This window comes from Pezoporus wallicus, unplaced genomic scaffold, assembly GCF_028554395.1.
Source record: "Pezoporus wallicus isolate ANWC-B61680 ecotype Strahan unplaced genomic scaffold, APGP_CSIRO_Pwel_v1 contig_8803, whole genome shotgun sequence".
NCBI classification, from domain to species: domain Eukaryota; kingdom Metazoa; phylum Chordata; class Aves; order Psittaciformes; family Psittacidae; genus Pezoporus; species Pezoporus wallicus.
Genome location: NW_026635049.1, coordinates 741,108 through 753,226, shown reverse-complemented (window position 1 = coordinate 753,226; position 12,119 = coordinate 741,108). Strand labels below are relative to the sequence as shown.

The 12,119-nt window shown below is 42.4% G+C and overlaps 1 long non-coding RNA gene across 1 annotated transcript in view; it reads left to right on the top strand.

Moving 5' to 3' along the window:
• The window catches only part of LOC130594679 (uncharacterized), a 43,498-nt gene that overhangs the window by 19,141 nt on the left and 12,238 nt on the right, over nucleotides 1–12,119 (top strand). The window lies entirely within an intron of this gene.

The following is a 12,119-nucleotide window of genomic DNA, read 5'->3' as shown; positions in this document are numbered from 1 at the left end:
CTTGTGAGCAGGAACATCTTCGGTTACCAGTAGGTGTCATTGCAGGTTTGCGGACAGGGGGAATTTAGTGGGGCCCCAGCACCAGGCCATGGCCATTCTTCTTGGATGCATGCACTATGGAAGCCTCCACATCGTCCCAACTTCAAGCTTTAGGGTGGTGCAGAAGGAAATCCTGTTTAATCCCCCATCTATCATATTGAGTTGAATTTTTCTCTGTTTAGGATCAGTCATCTCTATTACAACCATTTCTTTTCAGCCATAATAGCCCCTCTCTTCTGTGTATCTAAAACCCTTACAGTCAATCTGACCAGGATGGAAAACTTTAATTCTGAAGTGAAGAATGCTATAGGGATGAATGTGGTGCAACAGTTCAGCATAGAAGATTAGGGTATGCCCTTCTCCCACTTACTTTAGAACTTGTCCTTCCAAGAAGGAATGTTCAGTCACATCTGAGCTAATACTTCTGTGTGCAATGTGCTCTGCCATGTGGACATAAAACCACATTTGTAGCCTGCTCCAGGATCTTTGGAGGTCAGAGATATAAAACTATCATTACGGCTTCAGTCTCTCCTGATATGACAGGTTTCCTACCCTCAGTAATTCCTCTCCCTGTTCCTGTCCTATAAGGAATACAGGTGATCAGGGCTGTGGACAGTATTGAAGGGAAGGCCTCAGGAAGGCATGTACAGAGCCACTCGTGCTCAGCCTTTGCTGCAATTATTTAGCCCAACACATCCTCAAATCACATTTCCTGTTTGATAGCTGCAGCACATTGATATCCATACATACTACTGTAATATACTTCCCCCTTTCTCTTCCTGTGTTGCTTCTGCATAATTAGAAGAGAAATTCTTGTTCTCAGCTCCTATTACTATGATGTAATTCCCCAGAGGAATGCCATTCTTCCTGTAGGGCACTCTGACCCTCCTATATATTGATGGTGCCTCCCAGCTTTCCATCAAGTTTTACTCGTGTGTTCTGACAGTTTGTGCCAGGGTCATTCATAAAAATATTTAACAAGATTGACATCCAAGTAGGATTCCTCAGGAATTCTGGTGTTTGGTCCATACCAGCCTGATCCTTTTTGGTCCATTCTTTTAAATAGTTTTCTGTCTATGCAAAATCCTTATACCATTCATTGTTTTCTGTGATTTAACTACTAATTTCCCAGCTGATATTTTGCCACATTCTATACTGATGCCCATATAGATCAATTATATGTCCACAGACATCTGGTGAAGAGCCATCCTCTTTCATTAAATCCCCAGATGCCTATTTGGATGCCTGAGTGGGGGCCACTAAAGCACATAGTTTGGGACTTTGGTAGTGGAAAATGTTGCCCTTGAAGCCTAGTATAAAGTATACCCCTCCACACAGCCCTTCTGTCACTCGGAAGTGTCAATGACACATAACTGCCCCCATAGAGTACATAGGGAGGATGTTGAAGAAATGAGCTACAAATGAAGAGCTGAGAATAATCATTTAGTATATAATATACTAACTGCTGTAATAGAATGCACAAATAACTTGCTGTTATCCTTCCTTTAACATTTTATCTAGCAAGACTGCCAATTCCCAGACTTTTGGGGCTACAAAGTGCTCTTATCCATAAGGAAATGACTGCACATTGCCATGCACCTGCCCAGCATTTTTCGGTTGGAAATGGCAGTGTGGTTCTGCAGAGCAACTGCAGGTCTTTTATCATGGCCTTGTAAACCAAGGGATGTGATCTGGGAATCACAGCTGCAGCACTAGGCAGTGTTCAAGCTCCTTTTGCCTGCTTCCTAGAATTGAGATTAAAATACCTTCCTTGAAAGAGGCTGGAATTTCAAGGAAAATAGCTGTTCAACAAGCTGCTCCTCTGAAATCAAATGAAATACCTCATGCACACAGGACTGTTAGTAGCAGAAAAGCGGGTTTACAGTGACAAGGCTCTTTTTTTTTTTTGCTCTGTATTTGCTTGAAATATGCTGGTGTTAAAATGATGGTTTGTTTTTGAAATATTTGGACTACATAAGACTCACATGATGGGCCCAGGCTGAGTAGCTCCTTATAGCTCATTTAATTTCCTGCTCCTGACTTTACAGGTAGCATTGGGAATGGGACAACTGGATTTACTAGAGCATTGAAAGGTAGATTGGGCATGGCCAGGCAAGCATTCAAAGATCTTGATGCTTGTGGAGCTGCCATCATCATTAGAAACAACAGTAGAGCATAGGGAGGGAAACACACCAAAGAAGGAACATAACCAGAAACTGAATTTAACTAGTATGACCTCAATTTTCCATGACTGGTTTCCTCAGTATCTCTTTAATTGCTTTTATGCCCTGCTAAATAACCAGACCAAAGAGTCCTGTTTATTTTTATGTGATAGCTTTCTTAGACCTGGAGTTCTGGGCATGCTACTGCCACCACTGATGTTATAAGCCATGAACATGCTTTGGTGAGCTTAGATGTTTAGAGAACAACGTCTGTCACATCTCCAATTCACAGCACAGTAAGTGTGCAGCAATTGGAAAGACTGCTCATACCATAGAGCATTTATTAAACACTGCTTGAACTTTAAAGGCAGGGAGATGACACTGCTGATGAATTTAGGCTTTGTTTTGCTCACTGAATACTTGTGGTAAGATTATTTACTTTCTTGTGCTGTTCAAGAGCAGTGGGGCAGTAATTCTGCTCTGTATTTCTCCCATGATGTTGAGCAGTGCTCTATAATTATATGGGTTGTGCTTTATTCATTATGCCCACTTAGAAGAACATCACACTGCATTGTTCCAGTGCCATACAAGCATTTCCAGAACAAATACCCAGCTGTATAACACTAAGGGCATGTCCCCATCACACAATAGAGTGTGGGGCAGTGAGTCCTCAGTTAGTGCTGACCAAACCAGCTCCCAGACTGGAAGCAGTGGGGCTGTGTTAATGCTACATTTTTGCAGTTAAGAGGGATTATGAGCTAGAATGCATCTTTGTGCTAACAGAGCTATGCTGCTTTCAGCTCTGGGTCTGGCGTGGCTGCAGAGGCAATTGCTGTGCTGTTTCGATGTACCAGCATCGCCAATGATGGCTCACAACCTCATATACCATGCTAGAAGGTACTGGGGCGTCTATAAATAATCAATTTGCTTGTTGCAAATATGATACTTGTTTTATAATAGTCTGATAGGCCACAGCACTCTCTCATGCATCATGGTAGTCTGATGCTTCACAACAGGGTACTTGATATCCCAGAGACATCAATCCTGGTAGGTAGGAACTCTGTGCCAGGATGAATCTCAGTGGGCTGTTCCTGGAAAGTGAATTCAAAATATGCATGAGGATTTTAAAGCAAATCAGAGGGCTGCTAAACATGCAGAGCTTCTGTTTACACAGCTCTCCAAAGGTTTTCCATGTGACTTAATGGAGACAACCACTAGACAAAAAGGTTACCTCTTGCAAAGCTTTCTCTGCACTTGCAGAGGTAAGCTGGGCTTTGAAAAAAAGGTTGTCCTACTTGGTCTGCATATGTGAAACTACCTTCCTAGGCTCAGAGATGGTTTTGCTGTGGGTGATTTTGAGGCTGGGTTGAATCCTCAGCTAATAAAACCAGACAGCTGGATTTCTCTTGATCCATACAACTCTCAGGGTGCTGCGGCAATTTCCACCACTTGAAAATGTGGCTTTGGCACACATATAAAAAACCATCCCAGCTGCTTGGTGCGGAGCCTGCACAGAGCGTTTGCAACAGGAAGCCCTGTGTCAAAACAGTTATGCTCCAGATCCATCCCTTGGAGAATACTCACAAGGTGAAGAGGAGGCAGTCTGCCAAGCCTGACCTTGCTTTAATTCAGCTCCCTGTGAGACATCAATCTGGGTTTCTACTTCTGGGATTCACTTGCCTTAGAAACAGTAGTTCATTCCTAGGTTTACCCAGAAGCTACAGAGCTCTTGTAGCTGTTGTTTGTAATTAGAGAGCAAAGTTTAATCCCCACTTCCTGCTCTATTAATAACAAACCATCAGCTTTTCTCCACACAAGGGAGCAGCAATAGAATATTGAAAGCAGGGTGACACCTGGCTTTTGACCAATAGAGCTCAAACCACATTACAAAGGAAGGAAGTAGCATTCTCATTTCATTGGAACTGAAGCACAGGGGTGGAACAACCTGAGCAACAGCCTGCAGTATTCCTGGTCCCTTAGATTACACCATGGCTTGCATTAGCAGGAAAGGATGCCCCTGAGACAGGGAGTGAGAAGGTATGGGACTAGAGGAACTGGTAGTGTCCCACAAAAGATGTTCCAAAATACATATAGTAGCATTAAAGAAGACACTTAAATTAGGATCTTTCAGCTCAACTTGAAGGCTGAAACTGAATGCTGAGAACCAGTAGCTCTGACATAGGGTATTTTCTTGTGGCCCAGTTTAGAAATAAAATGTTTGGAGCTGCAGGCAGGAGTTTGACCTTTTCCTAAATCATAAATTGTTTCCATGTTGATCTCCTAAAAGCAGTTCTGGAGTCCTCCTCCTTGCAGGAGCCTGCATCTTTATCCTGAAAGCATTAGAACCCATGTTTGCCTGATAGTCTTGAGACAGGATTTGTACCTCAGCCCACAGAAATGCTCACTGACCAGCTTTGCTGGCTGTATCATTCACCACTCCAAATCTACTGTTAGCAGCTCTGTTATTTAAATCTTTCTGAACCCTGGTGACAAACTGGCCTGAGGATTTCCTGCCATGAAAGGAGTTTGTTTTCTTCATGCAGCTTAGGGGTGAGTGGTGTTGAGCAAGAGGATTTGTCAGCTGATTCCCTTCAGACGTTTGTTATCATTTGGTGGGAAGATGCAGAATTTACTCTTCTCAGCAGTGGGCTGATCTACCAGATCTCTTTGTGTTACTGACATCATTTGGGGAGGGGGTTGTCCTTAACTTTGCTACTTGGAGTTGTGTATTGGGCATAAACTGTAGGGTTTACTACACTGATGTGTAAGCACACAGTTAGGGCTGCAGAGGTGATCCATGGGAGAGATGGCCATGAAGTGCCATGTGCCTGTCACCAGCAGCTCTCACACCCACACAACACCCCCTTAAATGACAAAACATGAGCCCACCAAAGGAACATGTGGCGCCTTTCCTCAGATGTGTTTTAGAAAGAGAAGCAAGGAATTGGGGTGGACTGAGTGTAACCAAGGGAGGTCGAGACTGTTGTGTTTGGCTCAAGCACAAGGGGTGATGAAATGTGCTTACTTCAGTGTTTGTGTAATTATTTATGTTTCCTTTTCCCCAATCCCTGTATCAGTGATTAGAATTTTATGTCAATTGACAGACATGAAGTAAGTAAAAATTCCCAAATGGAAACTTTTGCCCGCAGAAGAGGAGGTGAAAACAGACTAATATGTGATGAACTGATCTGTAGAAACATATTTTGCCTCAGTGATAGTCATGAATGGGTGATTGCTTTGTCCTTGTAGGAAGCCCTGCAAATGAACTCAAACCAGACTAGTCTGTCCTTGTGTAAGAAGTGATCTGACATCAGTTTGGTCCAAAAAACCAAATTAATTTGCAACCTGATGAGTTTTACATTGAAGTTTGACATATTGGGTGGAGCCCTTTGGTGTATGAAACGGATCTGGTAGCACAGGAAAAGATCCACACAGGCAGGAATGATAACTATAGCCAGCAGTACCCCCAGGGGAGTCCCACCTCCTCCATTTGCAGGGTGAAGAAGGACTGAAGCTGCAGTTTGTGTCTGGGCAGAGACACTGTGAGAAACTCAAGGCACATTTTGCAATGTAGCGTGGGAACTGTGCCCAGAGCAGAAGCACGAACACATGGGAGAAGCAGAGGCAGCCTGGAGCAGGAAGCCCTTAAAGTCATACACACTTTGCCTATGGCTCCACCACAGCTATTCCAGCTGGCTTGGAGCTGCTCGAGAAACCATCCTCTTCATTTCTCTGGGTGTCTATGTGTTTCTCTGGGTTTATTAGCTCACCGCCCCATGCTTCCCCTCTTTTCTCCCCAACTCTCCCACACTTTGACCTCACACCATGAAACTGTCAGAGCAAGGAAGCAGTTTGAGCTGAAACATTCATTCCACATTACGTGATTCTAGATTAAAGGCAGGAAATGTTTAACCCCTTGACAGCCTTCTCCCCTCATCCTGGGAAGCCTCTGATTTGAAGCTTCTTGCAAACCATGTGTAAACAGGTGGTGATGAGCACTGATGATTTTTAGAGGTATATTCATGTCTTATTAGTGGCTTTTACCAGTAGCCACAGCACGGGGGTTGAGGGATTTGCAAACTGAGTGTATCCTCTCAGCCCTGCTCATGGTTCTTGGTTCTTCCAGTGTTGGGATGTATTTGCAGTGTGGGGAAATGTGCATTGCCAAACATATAATAAGAGATGAACATTTGGCTCCATTTGTTTCTCTTCATTTCCAGTGCGAGGTTCAGAAGTGCAAATGGCTAAAATTAAGAACACAAAAATAGATAAAGAGAGGAATCTCAATGATTAGTACTCAGGATTTAGAAACAAAACTTCTTGCTTTCTTTAAAGCTGACTAATAAATAACGCCAGCAGAAGAGAAATGGATCATTTCACAACCCTGACACAAATATGTATTGTGAGTTTTAAAAGCTGCAATTTTGGCAGATTCTGGCTCTTCTGAAAGCCAGTTATTGCTCTCCAGCACAGATTGATGAACACTAGTCAGATATATTTGGTATTTTGTACTAGCTCGTGGACTCTGGACTCCATAGGTGGTCTTGGCAGTTAAAAGGGTGGATAAGAATGGCCTACACTGAGACCAACAGTATTGCTATAGTCCCTTAGGAGAAGAAGTGACTTTAACATAGGCATAATGGAACCGCATAGGCTGGACTGTGACAAAGACATGGTGGTTTCAGTACTGCTCTGAAGGGATGTAGATGGGTAATGCTGATGGTCTCCAAGGCCTGGCTTCTGGTTTCTATTTCAGCAGAGCACCTCCAGATCTGTAGCCCACAAAAACATCATGTTGGTTCTGCCTTGGAGAACCCATGGTTTCCCAGTAACCCTTTTGTGCCCTTGCCCTTGGGACGATCTTCTCACAAATGTTGACCATCCCAAATGAGAGAACAGGCTATTGAGCCAGAATTGTCATCACTGCTTTCTCTATATTCAGCACTGCCACCAGTCCATTACATCCTCAGTGCTTGAGGGAGAGTCAGTCTCTCTTACTGGAAATCAAATGCACATAGGAGCATCATTTTGAGATTTTATGCTTCTCTTTCATTCCTCTATCCCACTGCTCTTTAAGGACAGTCACAGAACTGCTCAGGTGTCTGACAGGTACCTTGCTCTGCAGGTTAAATAATGAAGAGCCTTGTTCATTTGAAATGATAAACACCTTTTCTTGTAGAGCATGACTACAAGTTCCAGTTCCCAACACAATGTAAAAGCAACCCAGACACCCATGATCTTCATCAAAACCAGGCAGGCAACAGAATAGGCTGTTGCACTGTGGTGTGATATTCCAAAATTGTTTCGCTTTTCCATCATGGCATAGGAAAATACTGAGTTTTGAAGTGAAATACAGTGCAGAACACTGTGAGAGTGGTGGCTCCTGCGAGCATCTGGAAACCTGGATTGCAGTCAGCAAGTGATATAATTCAACTCTTTTCGTGAGAGTTCAAAGGCTACCTCAGAAAAAGCCCAACCCCTGCTTATCTGGGGAGCTTTCTAACCACGAGGAGGTACAGTGTGTCTCCAGATTCAGCAAACAGAACTAATACCTTTTCAAAATGACCAGTTACTGGTTGCTTGTGTTCTGCATCAGTACCTAAGAAAAGGAAAACTGCTTTCCTTAGGAACAGTCTCCACAATGATCCATAATAACAACATGAGGCTCACGTACTTTCACCCATCACATTTGGAGAGTGTGCAGCTTCCCCTTGTCCTGCTGCAGAGCAGACAGTAAGTGTCTGTGTGATGAGATCCAGAGCCTGGGTCTTGAAACCCATTTGGATAAAAAGGAAAATGTAAGAAATGCATCTTCTAAGGAAAAGAAGATTGGTTTGACAGCTCCTGAATGAATTAGATACTTGGGTTTGCAGAGCCTACCAACCCTGCTTCATATTTGGTGTTTTTCCATCCGTAGGAACCCGTGCTGAAACACTGTTATTTAGGATAAACTTTGCTCACTTTGTGATGGATCAAATTATTGTCACCAGAGGAGGCTGACAGATGAAGGGAGACTAGAACTGGGCTTGCTGCATCATTTTCCATGCTCCTGTTTATTCCAAAACCTTCAATAATGGGAAAAACCTGACAGAGCAGAAAATCAGCAGTTGCTCCGAGCTCAGGTGCAACTTGCACCACTGCTTAGAGAAGAGGACTTGCTTAATTCAACCAAAGAGACTTCAGAGAAGAGCAGCAGAACTTTGTAAGACCTGAAAAGGTTTCAGTAAGCAGTGACTGCACAACAGAAATGAGCTCAACATTGTGAGCACAAAACAAGGGAAGGAAATATCGGGCTAAGGCAGTGAGAGCACTTGGGGAGAAATGGCAGGAATTCAAAGGGTTGTCTAAATACACAGTTGGACTGACTTCATTTAGATGTGCTTTAAAATGCTTTAGGTAAATAAGGTCAAAAGGCTGAGTAGACACACTTCTTTTGCTATGAACTGTGTTTGGAGTTAAAATACTTGGAAATATATTTTAAACTAAACAGCAAAAATTATATTTCTAAGCCAAAGGAAGAACAATTGCAGGAGGTTTTGCTTGCTAAATGAGAACAAAGGCATGAACAGAGAGGGATGAGGAAGGGCACAGCCAGTGAGAACAGGGGTGAAAAATGATCAAAGGAAGAGTCTCGCTTTGTCTCCAGAGGTGATAGATCTTTTCTAGCACCATTGCTCCTGTTTTGGGGGCTTTTAGAGTGAAACTGGAGAGCTTTATCGCTTTCAATTGCATGGCTTTCCTGTGCTAGCCCCAAAGGAGATGGGTTCAGCTCATAAGAACTCTGAAGATACATGAACCGTTGAATCTTGGCTAGTATGTCATTGTGTTCTGCCGCTCTGGGGTCATGTGCTGGCTCTGCAGACAGAACTGCTGCTCCAGCAGTGGCAGTGTGATTCTGACCCAAAGTCTTCCAGCCTGTAATGGGCAGAGGCAAATCCAGCAGGAACAATATGCTGGCAGCCTTCCAGTTTGCCTTGTAAAACAATCAGACAACCATTTTCTGGTACAGCCTAAGTTTCTTTGATGTCTCAGAAAGTTACTCTTTCCTCTTCATCTGCGCACCTGGCATAAAACCTGTGTGTAGGCAGGGACCCTGGATACAAGTATTTCTGGCTGAGTTCCTCCTTGAAATCAAGATCTGAGTTTTCCATTTGTTCCTATGTTTTGAGTGTAAACATGGGATCCAAACAACTCTGAATTTAAGAAGTCCAGAATCAAGATCTGAATTCAGATGTTAAGGTTTAAGCCATCCCTACTGCCAATGCAGGCAAGTCCTTTGTTTCTCATTGGTGAGCCTGTCTTGTGGATGCTAAATTGCGTAGCAAATATGTGTTAATATCTTTCCTCATCCTTACGGACACGTAACTTTGATTAAGAGACCTGGCCAAGATCATCAAGTCACAGGAAAAGTTAAAAATGGAGCCTGATTTTCCCAAGTCACACTGTATTTCCATTGGGAACCACTGGAAACCTGTGAGAAATGCATCTGACAGGAATACTGCAGAAAATAGCCATTCACAAATAAATTCAATAACTCAAAGCCAGGCTTGCTATTACTGTTATTGCACCCCGTTCCAGGATGTCAGCAATGCTTTGCTCAAGCAGTTCCTAACATATCTTATAATTTAAGTAACTTTTCCCAACTTTTAATTACATTCTTCTGTAACACAACTCGCTGTGCTTTGTGCATACCTTGGGGGAGGTGGTATGGTCCGGTAGGTGTTGTGAAGCATTGGGAATTAATTACAAAGGACACAGTTTGTGAGTTCCTCTCAAGCACTTGCTCAGCTGTGTAACCTTGGGGCAAATCACTCAAGTGCTTTGTGCCCAAGTAAACCCAGCTGTAAACCATCTTGAAAACCAGATGGTGCACAAGATTTAAATGGCTCAGGAGAATGAAAAGGGATGGGAGTAAAAGAAAAGTGAGTTTTATAGCTGATTGCATTTCTTGCAGTGGAGTTAATCTGGACTTAATATAACAAAGAAGCGAATTTGCCTTGATATCCCCCCCCAAAAACCCACTCTCCAATCTTTTTTTCCTCTCCTCTCTTGACTTTATGCCAAGTACCTTCTCTCTAGAGGCTTAATTTTAAACTTTCAGTAGAATACATGTTTTTTCCTTGGCAGCCTCGAGATTCTAATTCAGGATCAGGTTCTACATGACTAATCTTTGATATTTTATATGATTATTTTTAGGCACTTAATTCTATAGCCTTCTCTTCTCCCTGCTTTTCATGATACCATTCTCCTTCCTCAGCCTTGCTTAGCTTCAGTGGCCCAATGATGTGTCCTAGTGCTTGGATACTGCCCTGCTAACAAAAAGCCTGAGCTCTGTTGTCTTCTGTAGATGGCATGTCCTGGCTTAAACCCAGTATCAAAGCTCTTACAGGATTTGTATTGCTGGTCAATGAACAAAGGAAATACTAAAGTTTCTGTAGCAGAAGAAATGTTTGCCACATGTTAGTAGTTAGGAGAAGACTTAAATGTTTCAGTATTTCTTGGCCTTGGCTAAAATGTAGGCTTTTTTTTCCCCACCAGTGCCACAGGAATGTGGGAATACTTACTTCTGTAGGAATACAAATGCAGGAATACATGTAGGGTGCATTAGATTGTAGAAGGAAAAATAGTATATTGCTAGTGTAGTTTAAGCAAGGAACATTTAAAGATGTGAGACATTTTGTACACTCTCAGGAAAGGCTTTGAATGTTTTTATTAATCACTATTGAAAATAAAACATTGAAAGGTTGGAAATCTGTTGAACATTTTTCCCCAAATAAGAAAGGATTAGGGCTGCAAGAGTAAGTTACAACCAAACTGAACAGCAAGAGCACTGAATTGTCTTAGGCTCTCATGAGAACAAAGGTTGTCAGCAAATTCTCTTTGGCAAATTTGTCCCCTGACACACAGGCTGGGATGGTAAAATTTTTAATTGCTATTCAAAATATGGATCATTTTTCTCAATGTAAACCATTTGCAGTTTGTGTGTGGCTCACACACTGCTCTATTTCATGTTACTCAATCTTCAGATTTAATATTTGCTATTAGTCATTTCAAATATCGAAATTCAGTGCTATTAAACACCATCCCAAAGTGCCTGCACTGAATAATGGCACTGTTCAAACATTGAACTGTTAAATAGCCTTAAGCTAAAGTAAAAATCCTCTGATATGTTTGAGTCCTTCATTGGATGATCTGACTTTCCTTTTCCCCTCCTATTACCAATTGAAACTAACTGCTAAAAAAGGTGCAGTCCTTTTGTGTGAAGAAGAGCAGTTTACGTCAATGAGAACACAAGCCATTCCCAGCTGACCAGCTGTGGAAAACAATAAATAAACCACAAAGTGAGCTGTAGATAGAGCAAATCCAGGTGATGAGGGAAATCATGATGAGAGCTGTCTAATATAGGGACAAGAAAAATGTAAACCCCATTTTCAAGCCCTGAGCTGTGTAAATACTCATCAGACTCAATTTACATTTTCACTGCTTGTAATGAGTAAAAGGTTGATTTAGCTCAGTATTGCCAGCTGCAAGTGCAGCTGCGAGGATCTTTCTGTATCCATCAAACAAGGGTTTTCCCTCTGTTCTTGAGTGTAAATCATGGAGCTTTACTTCATTTCATGGGCCTGTGAATTGCTCATATGTTGTGTTTAAAGCAAAGGTTGTTGCATCATGACTTTCACATGGTCCAACCCAGTTTCTTTCTACTCTCATCGAGCACAGAATGATGGATGTTTCACGTTGTTGTTATTGTTACCATAAAACCAGCCAACTCACAGGATGCAGCTTGAAATCCCTTTGTACATGCTGAGATACAATGCAGTGGGATGCTGCCAGTGAAGTATGTGTGGATAGACCAGTTATTTGGATGCACTGCGAGGTATTGTGTAAAGTCTGGTCTTAAGGCAAATAACAAAATGA